Below are 7,088 nucleotides of genomic sequence, written 5' to 3' on the forward strand. Positions count from 1 at the left end.
TGGCCGAGGCTCGGGCTACGCTCCCGAGGTACCCTAGGACATTTCCGAGACCAGCAGGAGCGATTTTGTAACGGAATCCCACCAGAGGGAGTCATCGAGCCCTCAGACCCTATCGAACGGGTCCGGGTCCGGCAAATCACCTGCATGTACTTTTGGAGCGCGCCTCTGGGACACTAGCCGACCCTTATCGAATGGGGCATGGGCGTCCACTCGGATCACCCATTAGCAACTCACTAGAGACACCATGTTTGGCGCCCTCCGAGGGCAACATGGCGCTTTCCCCTCCTTCCTCCTTGCGGAAAGGCGACGAAGGGGCGTATAATAAAAGTCGAGATAGTCCTTGATCGTCCTCTCGCTCCGTGCAGAGGTTCGGGGGCTGCTCTCGCAACCCGGCTACGGCCAAACCGTTGACAGCGTCAACAAACCAGCCTAAAAACTCGGAACCTGACCATGCACCCGGGCTACGACCAGGCCGCATGAGGGAACAACAAGGTCTGCCGAAGCATCACAAAAAGCATTAAGACCTCAGAGGAGTCAAACCACTCCTCCGAGGCCTCGGGGGCTACACACCGGCAGGTGCGCTCGCGCGCACCCACCGGAACAAAGTATAACCGAGGAACGCCGGTCCCCTCGCAAAAAAGTGCGGCAAAGCCTCCAAGCGAGTACCAACAATCCCTTTAAGGCTCGGGGGCTACTGTCGGGTACCGTAATTAGGGGTACCCCCAACACTCCTAAACACGATTGGTAAGCACCATCAGCACAAACTGTAGAGACTGATGGGCACGGTTCAAGTCAAGACCTCACCTACCAAGGGACGCAATCTCGCCTTGCCCGACCCCGGCCTCGGGCGGGAAGAGTAGTCCCGGATGAATTCACGCCTCGCCCGAGGGTCTCCTCAGGCAGTGGGCGCACCCTCGACTCGCCCGAGACCCAGCTCGGGCAGGCTTCGTCGAGAAGCAACCTTGGCCAAATCGCCTCACCAACCGACCGTATCGCAGGCACATTCAATGTGAGGATCGCCTGACACCTTATTCTGACATGCGTGCCTCAGTCGGCCAGGTCGAAGTGACCGCAGTCACTTCGCCCTTTCACTGACCGATCTAACAGGAAAACAGCGCCGCTCAACCCGCTCCGACTGCTGTGCCAGCCACCCGGGCAAGGCTGACAACAGCAAGTTCAGCCTCGGGCGCAACGGGAAGCTCCGCCTCGCCCGACCTTAGTCCTCGGCCTCGGGAGGAAGTCTCCGCCTCGCCCGACCCTAAGACTCGGCCTCAGCCTCGGCCTCGGGAGGAATCGCGTCCTCGCCCGACCCCATCCTCGGCCTCAGGAGAAGTCTCCGCCTCGCCCGACCTTGGGCTCGGACCGACCGCGCCACAGGGGATACATCATTACCCTACCCCTAGCTAGCTCAGACTACGAGAGAACAAGACCGGTGTCCCATCTGGCTCGTCCCAGTAACAGGTAATGATGGCTCCCTGCATGCGTCCATGACGACGGTGGTTCTCAGCCCCCTACGAAAGTAAGGAGACGTCAGCAGGATCCCAGCAGCACCGCCAGCTGTGCTTCTACAGGGCTCAGGCATCTCTCCGACAGCCACGTTGGCATGTACACAGGGCTCAGGCACCTCTCCGCTAGACACGTTAGCGCATAAGCTACACCCCCCATTGTACACCTGGACCCTCTCCTTGCATCTATAAAAGGGAGGTCCAGGGCCTTCCTGCGGGAGGGTCGCGCGGAGGGACGAGCAAACGAACAGGCTCACTCTCTCTCTCTCTCTCGCGAACGCTTGTAACCCCTACTACGAGCACACCCCCCTGGTGCGAGATAATACGAGTCGTGTTTTCCCCTTGTGTTCCATCTCGCGCCAACCCATCTGGGTAGGGGCACGCAGCGACAAATTTACTGGTTGGCTTACGGACCCCCTAGGTCCGAAACGCCGACAAGTTTATAAATTTCAGATTCGCCCTATTCACCCCCCTCTAGGCGACTTTCAATTGGTATCAGAGCCCGGTACTTCATTAGAGCCTAACCGCTCGAAGTGATGCCGGGAGCATCCGCCAAGAGGGAGCTCGGAACCGGCGACAAATCCGCAAGCTCGGGGAGAACGCACTCAAGGGAGTCCGCCCATAAGCACAAGGAGGAATCTTCTTCCTTCTTCAAGTCCCAACGGAAGGGTGACAAGAAGAAGAAGATGAAGGTGGTCTACTATGAGACCGACTCTTCGTCACCCTCCACCTCTGGCTCGGAATCGGCACCCGTCACTTCTAAGCACCATGAGCGCAAGAAGAATAGTAAGATGCCCCTTCGCTATCCTCGTATTTCAAAACGCACTCCATTACTTTCCGTTCCATTAGGCAAACCACCTATGCTAGAAGGTGAAGATTATTCTATGTGGACTGATAAAATGAGGCATCACCTAACCTCACTCCACAAAGGCATATGGGATATTGTTGAGTATGGAGCGCAGGTACCAAAGAAGGGAGACAAGGATTATGACTCAGAGGAGGTCGAACAAATCCAACACTTCAACTCCCAAGCCACAACTATACTCCTCGCCTCTCTAAGTCGAGAGGAGTATAATAAGGTGCAAGGGTTGAAGAGCGCAAAGGAAATTTGGGACGTACTCAAGACCGCGCACGAAGGAGATGAGGTGACCAAGATCACCAAGCGGGAGACAATCGAGGGGGAGCTCGGTCGCTTCATGCTTCACCAAGGGGAGGAGCCACAAGCAATGTACAACCGGCTCAAAACCTTGGTGAACCAAGTGCGCAACCTCGGGAGCACCAAATGGGATGACCATGAAATGGTCAAGGTTATTCTTAGATCACTCGTTTTTCTTAACCCTATGCAAGTTCAATTAATTCGTGGTGATCCTAGATACACACTAATGTCTCCCGAGGAAGTAATAGGAAAATTTGTGAGCTTTGAGTTAATGATCAAAGGCTCCAAGAAAATCATCGAGCAATGCGCCTCCTCTACACCCGATGTGCAACCCATGGCATTCAAGGCAACGGAGGAGAAGAAAGAAGACTCTACACCAAGTAGAGTCCCCATCGACGCCTCCAAACTCGACAATGAGGAAATGGCGCTCATCATCAAGAGCTTCCGCCAAATCCTCAAGCAAAGGATGGGGAAGGACTACAAGTCCCGCTCAAGAAAGTGTGTTACAAGTGTGGTAAACCCGGTCACTTTATTACAAAATGTCCATTATCAAGTGATAGTGACAGGGGCGACGACAAGAAGGGAAAGAGGAGAGAAAAGAAGAGATACTACAAGAAGAAGGGTGGCGATGCTCATGTGTGCCGCGAGTGGAACTCCGACGAGAGCTCCACTGACTCCTCCTCCGACGAGGACACCGCCAACATCGCCGTCACCAAAGGGCTCCTCTTCCCCAACGTCGGCCACAAGTGCCTCATGGCAAAGGACGGCAAAAGGAAGAAGGTAAAATCAAAATCCTCCACTAAATATGCAACCTCTAGTGATGAGGATAATTCTAGTGATGAGGAGGATAATTTGCTCACCCTTTTTGCCAACCTAAACATGCAACAAAAAGAAAAGTTGAATGAATTAATTAGTGCTATTCATGAGAAGGATGAACTCTTGGACACCCAAGAGGACTTCCTAATTAAGGAAAACAAGAAGCATGTTAAGGTTAAAAATGCTTATGCTCTAGAAGTAGAAAAATGTGAAAAATTATCTAGTGAGCTAAGCACTTGCCATGATGTCATTGCCAACCTTAGAAATGAGAATGCTAGATTAATTGCTAAGGTTGATTCAAATGTATGTGATGATTCAATTTCCAATCTTAGAAATGATAATGCTAGTTTACTTGCTAAGATTGAAAAATTGAATGCTTCTCTTGCTAGTCTTAGGATTGAAAATGAAAAATTGATTGCTAAGGCTAAAGACTTAGATGTTTGCAATGCTTCCATTTCCAATCTTAGAAGTGAAAATGACATTTTACATGCTAAGATTGTTGAACTAAAATCTTGCAAACCCTCTACATCTACCGTTGAGCATGTTACAATTTGCACTAGATGTAGAGATGTTAACATTAATGCTATTCATGATCACATGGCCTTGATTAAACAACAAAATGATCATATAGCAACATTAGATGCTAAAATTGCCGAGCATGAGATAGATAATGAAAAATTTAAATTTGCTCGTAGTATGCTTTATAATGGGAGACGCCCTGGCATCAAGGATGGCATTGGCTTCCAAGAGGGAGACAATGTCAAACTTAATGCCCCTCCTAAAAGATTGTCTAATTTTGTTAAGGGCAAGGCTCCCATGCCTCAGGATAACGAAGGTTACATTTTGTACCCTGCCGGTTATCCCGAGCACAAGATTAGGAGAATTCACTCTAGGAAGTCTCACTCTGGCTCTAATCATGCTTTTATGTATAAGAGTGAGACATCTAGTTCTAGGCAATCCACTCATGCCAAATTGACTAAGAAGAAAACTCCTATTGCATCAAATGAACCTAGCATTTCATTTAAAACTTTTGATGCATCCTATGTTTTGACTAACAAATCCGGCAAAGTAGTTGCCAAGTATGTTGGGGGCAAACACAAGGGGTCAAAGACTTGTGTTTGGGTACCCAAAGTTCTTGTATCTAATGTCAAAGGACCCAAAACCGTATGGGTACCTAAAATCAAGAACTAAATTTGTTTTGTAGGTTTATGCATCTGGAGGCTCAAGTTGGATCATCGATAGCGGGTGCACAAACCATATGACAGGGGAGAAGAAGATGTTCTCCTCCTATGAGAAAAACCAAGATCCCCAAAGAGCGATCACATTCGGGGATGGAAATCAAGGTTTGGTCAAAGGATTGGGTAAAATTGCTATATCACCTGACCATTCCATTTCCAATGTTTTTCTTGTAGATTCCTTATATTACAATTTTCTTTCTGTTTCTCAATTATGCAAAATGGGTTACAACTGTCTTTTTACGGATATAGGTGTTACTGTCTTTAGAAGAAGTGATGATTCAGTAGCATTTAAGGGAGTGTTAGAGGGTCAGCTATACTTAGTAGATTTTGATAGAGCTGAACTCGACACTTGCTTAATTGCTAAGACTAACATGGGCTGGCTCTGGCATCGCCGACTAGCACATGTTGGAATGAAGAATCTTCACAAGCTTCTAAAGGGAGAACACATTTTGGGACTAACAAATGTTCATTTTGAGAAAAATAGGGTTTGTAGCGCATGTCAGGCAGGGAAGCAAGTTGGTGTTCATCATCCACACAAGAACATCATGACGGCTGACAGACCACTCGAGCTACTACACATGGATCTATTCGGCCTGATAGCTTACATAAGCATCGGTGGGAGTAAGTACTGTCTAGTTATTGTGGATGATTATTCTCGCTTCACTTGGGTATTCTTTTTGCAGGAAAAATCTCACACCCAAGAAGCTTTGAAAGGATTCTTGAGACAGGCTCAAAATGAGTTCGGCTTGAGGATCAAGAAGATAAGAAGCGACAATGGGACAGAGTTCAAGAACTCTCAAATTGAAGGCTTTCTTGAGGAGGAGGGCATCAAGCATGAGTTCTCTTCTCCCTACACGCCACAACAAAATGGTGTAGTGGAGAGAAAGAATCAAACTCTATTGGACATGCCAAGGACCATGCTTGATGAATACAAGACGTCGGATCGGTTTTGGGCCGAGGCGGTCAACACCGCCTGCTACGCCGTCAACCGATTATATCTACACCGAATCCTCAAGAAGACATCATACGAACTCCTAACCGTAAAAAGCCAAATGTTTCATATTTTAGAGTCTTTGGTAGCAAATGCTTTATTCTTGTTAAAAGAGGTAGAAAATCCAAATTTGCTCCTAAGGCTGTAGAAGGCTTTTTACTAGGATATGATTCAAACACAAGGGCATATAGAGTCTTTAACAAGTCCTCTGGACTAGTTGAAGTTTCTTGTGACATTGTGTTTGATGAGACTAATGGCTCTCAAGTAGAGCAAGTTGATCTTGATGAGCTAGATGATGAAGAGGCTCCATGCGTCGCGCTAAGGAACATGTCCATTGGGGATGTGTGTCCTAAGGAATCCGAAGAGCCTTCACAAGCACAAGATCAACCATCTTCCTCCATGCAAGCATCTCCACCAACTCAAGATGAGGATGAGGCTCAATATGATGAAGAAGAAGATCAAGAAGTTGAGCCACCTCAAGAGGAGACCAATGATCAAGGGGGAGATGTCCATGATCAAGATAAGGAAGATGAACAAGTTCCAAGACCGCCACACCCAAGAGTCCACCAAGCAATTCAACGAGATCACCCCGTGGACACCATCCTCGGGGATATTCAAAAGGGGGTAACTACTCAATCTCGTGTTGATCATTTTTGTGAACATTACTCTTTTGTTTCCTCTATTGAGCCACACAAGGTAGAGGAAGCACTTCAAGATTCGGATTGGGTGGTGGCGATGCAAGAGGAGCTCAACAACTTCACTAGGAATGAGGTATGGCATTTAGTTCCACGTCCTAACCAAAATGTTGTAGGAACCAAGTGGGTTTTCCGCAACAAGCAAGATGAGCATGGTGTGGTGACAAGGAACAAAGCCCGACTTGTGGCCAAGGGATATTCACAAGTCGAAGGTTTGGATTTCGGTGAAACCTATGCACCCGTAGCTAGGCTTGAGTCAATTCGCATTTTACTTGCCTATGCTACTTACCATGGCTTTAAGCTTTACCAAATGGACGTGAAAAGTGCCTTCCTCAATGGACCAATCAAGGAAGAGGTCTATGTTGAGCAACCTCCCGGCTTTGAAAATAGTGAGTACCCTAACCATGTATATAAACTCTCTAAGGCGCTTTATGGGCTCAAGCAAGCCCCAAGAGCATGGTATGAATGCCTAAGAGATTTTCTTATCACTAATGGCTTCAAAGTCGGAAAAGCCGATCCTACACTCTTTACTAAAACATTTGAAAATGATTTGTTTGTATGCCAAATTTATGTTGATGATATCATATTTGGGTCTACTAACGAATCTACATGTGAAGAGTTTAGTAGGATCATGACACAAAAATTTGAGATGTCCATGATGGGGGAGTTGAAGTACTTCTTGGGATT

This window comes from Zea mays, chromosome 6 (assembly GCF_902167145.1).
Source record: "Zea mays cultivar B73 chromosome 6, Zm-B73-REFERENCE-NAM-5.0, whole genome shotgun sequence".
NCBI classification, from domain to species: Eukaryota; Viridiplantae; Streptophyta; class Magnoliopsida; order Poales; family Poaceae; genus Zea; species Zea mays.